Source organism: Theobroma umbraticum, unplaced genomic scaffold (assembly GCF_002168275.2).
Source record: "Theobroma umbraticum cultivar Fairchild unplaced genomic scaffold, ASM216827v3 scaffold_146.0, whole genome shotgun sequence".
In the NCBI taxonomy this organism is placed as follows: Eukaryota; Viridiplantae; Streptophyta; class Magnoliopsida; order Malvales; family Malvaceae; genus Theobroma; species Theobroma umbraticum.
The window spans coordinates 7106807-7111010 of record NW_018397265.1 but is presented as its reverse complement, the minus strand read 5'-3'; positions in this window follow the sequence as shown (position 1 = coordinate 7111010).

The window sequence follows — 4204 nt, the reverse complement described above, 5'->3', positions numbered from 1 at the left end:
GAGCAAAAAGCCTCCATATTATATGCTTCTTCAAATGGTGAAGAGCAATATAAGCAGGTTGGGTTGCTGAAGAGCATGGAGGAATCCAAGTTGTGGGGTGTTCACATCTGTATGCTTCTAGCTTCGGTTGGCACAACACAGTTTCTGTACAAGTTCATCCAGATTGTTCTGATGAGTCCAAGCTTAGTGTAAGTACCAATTTCTTTTTGAATTTTTTGCTTTACATTTTGGCTTGGACCAATTCCAAAAGTTAAATTCTTGTTGATTGTTGCAGTGCCTCATCAAAAGAGCAATATGAAATGCCATTCAGCTACAACTGGGCAACAACAAACCCTCATGATCTGGCTAACGATTTCAGCATGGATTTCTTTAGCCTGAGCTAACCATGGAAGGTGAGTTATTAGGTCTTTTAAAGAAATGGGTTGTCAACGCTTTCAATGAGAATTGATACGTTGCTGTTTGGGGGTAACGGTTGAGCTTGGAGATTCATCCTACAATTTCGATGGATTTGTTAGAACTGTGTAGTTAACTAAAGTGAAGGGATACTGATACATGATCCCATAGCCTCTTGGCCTCCTGATCTTTTGCTACTTCATCATTTGAGAAGCATTAGCAATAGAATCATGTAGAGCAGGTAAGACATTCTGATTTATCAATTCCATCTCAAGAATCAATGATGGAAAATGCAACGAACCCATTTTTTCCCTTCTTGCAGGCTTCTCAGTAAGCGTGTGATTGGGTCATGCTCTTACGTGATTCTCAAAATTTGATTGAAATTTCTGCCATGATTCAACATGCCTATCCCGCCACTCTCAAGGGCTGGAAGCTTATCTGCCCCTAAGCTTTCTGGGGATGATCAATTTTCTCCTAGCATTTTACACCCATGCAGCCAAGTTAAGAGGTTGGTCTCACTCTATAGTGTACACACTGAAAGAAAATTCCAAACAATTGAAAAGGAAGACATCAGAATATCAGAACGCACAAGTTTTCTTCATCAGAGGTGGGAAGAAAAATGTCAGACCATATTACATTACCAACGAAATTTTTCCTAAAAAAATTTCTTATGGTGCTACTTCAAACACTGTGTTCTCAAGAACAGTATTCCCATTACAATTGTAAACTAAACTCTCTGTTTTGTTGGCCTTTGAGGAGTTGTCCTTATCATTGCAGACTCTTGAGTCTTAACCTATCATCACAAGCTTAATTTTTGTCAAAGTGTTCTAAATAATAAATTCAATGCTATTTACTTTAAACTCTTAATTATATGTGTTTTCTCAACAAAAGAAAAATCCCCTTGAGGTAATTGTTTCACTAATGGCCAAAATACTTCTATTTGACATTTAATGTTAGGATACTAGTTCCGATAACACTTTCAATTTTAAAAAAATTTAATGATTATAATTCAATTGATTAATACTTTGTAAATCACATGAAGATATTTATTCAATATAAAACTATTTGTTATAACTACTGGTGGAGACGAGGTGCAAGCACGTTGAGATTGGTGGAGACAAGAAGGGGAAGGGAACGTCTGTTTTCTAAATGTGTTATTCATGCCAACTGTTATGTCGCTTTACTTTATTGCAGCAGTTGAAAAACTTAAAAGACAATATGAAATTTTGTTAAGTTTCCTTTTAGTTTTGTGATGATGTTTGTAGAGGTTATTATGGTGTTCTTTTATGCACTTAATTACATCAATTACTCTTACTATTAGCAATTGTTTGAAAAAAAAAAATTAATTGTTGACTCAAAATATCACTTATCATTTTATATTTACATGACATTGATGAAAACAATCAAATGTCACATAACTATGTTATTATGTCGCATCATCATCCATTTATGATATTTCAACATACTATGTTAACACCAAGTGATATAAAATGATAAATGATATTTTAACTAAGTCAATTGTTAATTATAAATACTTATTTGGATAAAAATAAAATTATAGTGATTTGATTGAATGCTATAAAAGAATAAAAGTTTATTTGAATATTCCTAAATAGTTTATGTTTTTTTAGATATAATGCTTATAAAATACTGTTACACATTAATTTTACCAACTCACAAGCATCACATGATATGCATTTTCTCAAAAAAAAAAAAATCTTCCTTAAGAAATTATTTCATGAAGAGTCAAAATATTTAAAGTTTACATTTAATGTTAAAAATACTTGTTCCCATAACATTTTCAATTTTGAAAAGGAATTTAGTGGTTATAATTGAATTAGTTAACTTTTTGTAAATTACATGAAGACATTTACTTAATATGAGATCGTTTTATTAAAATATGAAATATCTTAAAAGATATGAAATACTATTAGACCTATTAATTTTTCCAATTCAGAAGCTTTTCATGACACACATTTTCTCAAAAGAAAAACATATTCGGGAGGAAGTGTTTCACAAAGAGCCAAAGTTTTTAAATTTGACATTAAATATTAAGATTCTTAATTCAATAACATTTAAACTTCACGTGATAATATTTTTCTAATTATGAAAAAGAATTTGCAGACTATAATTTAATTTGTTCACGCTTTGTAAATTATGTGAAAATGTTTACTCACCTGAAACTGCTTTATTTAAAAATAAAACATCTAAATAGGTTTCCAAAAAAAATATGATCCTATGAAAATTCGTTCATTTAGAGTCAAAATATTTAAATTTGACATTAAATCTTAGAATACTTCAATAACAATTAAAACTTCATGTGACATGTTTTGTCCATTTTTGATAAAAACTTTAATGATTATAAGTCAATTGGTTAATACTTTGTAAATCATGTGAAGATATTTACTCAATATGAAATCATTTTATTAAAAGATGAAATGTCTAAATAAATATAAAATATTATGACATTAATTAATTTTGCTAACTCACAAGCATCACATGATATGCATTTTCTCAAAAAGAAAAAACTTCTTAAGAAAATTGTTTAACTAAGAGTCAAAATATTTAAATTTGACATTGAATGTTAGGATACTTGTCTTGGAAAATTCCAATTTTGAAAAATAATTTAATGATTATAATTTAATTGGTTAACATTTTGTAAATCAAGTGAAGATATTTACTCAATATAAAATCGTTTATTTAAAAGATGGAATGTTTAAATATATATATAAAATATTACTACACTTATTAATTTTACCAACTCATTTGCGTTTTCTCAACTAAAAAAAAAAATTCTTCTTGAGGAAATTGTTTCATTAAGAGCTAAATATTTAAATGTGACTTTAAATGTTAGGATACTTATTCTAGCAACATTGTCAATTTCGAAAAAGAATTTAATGATCATAATTCAATTAGTTAACGCTTTGTAAATCACGTGTAGATATTTTCTCAACATGAAATCGTTTCATTAAAAGATCAAATGTTTAAATAAATATAAAATATTATTAGACTTATTGATTTTGCCAACTCATACGCGTTTTCTCAACAAGAAAAAACCATCATCTTGAGAAAATTATTTCATTAAGAGCTAAACTATTTAAATGTGACATTAAATATTAAGATACTTGTTCTGGAAACATTGCCAATTTTGAAAAAGGAATTTAATTATTATAATTCAATTGGTTAATGTTTGTTACATCATGTAAAGATATTTATTCAATATAAAATCATTTCGTTAAAAGATGAAATGTATAAATAAATATAAAATATTATTACACCAATTAATTTTGTCAACTCATGCCCATTTTCTCAACAGAAAAAAAAAATCTTCTTAAGGAACATAAAACCGTTTTCTTAAAAGATAAAATGTCAAAATAGATATAAAATATTATTATACCTATTAATTTTGCCAACTCATACGCGTTTTCTCAACAGAAAAAAAAACACCTTCCTGAGGAAATTGTTTCACTAAAACTTAAAATATTTAAATGTGACATTAAATGTTCAGATATTGTTCCGGTAACATTGCCAATTTCAAAAAAAAAATTTAATGATTATAATTCAATTGGTTAACCCTTTATATAATCATGTGAAGATGTATATTCTTTTTTATATTTTAAAATGTTTAAACCTCAATAACATCGTCGAAACTTTTCTATAAATTCAACCCCATCCCTCTTATCAATTCACAAGTTTGTCTTTGCTTGAAGTCTTTCATTGATCATGGACGACGATCCGGAGCCTGACATAGCATTATATTTCTTTCAAAATTTTCAATGTTTCTTAAAAATGGATGGTACAGGGAAAACAA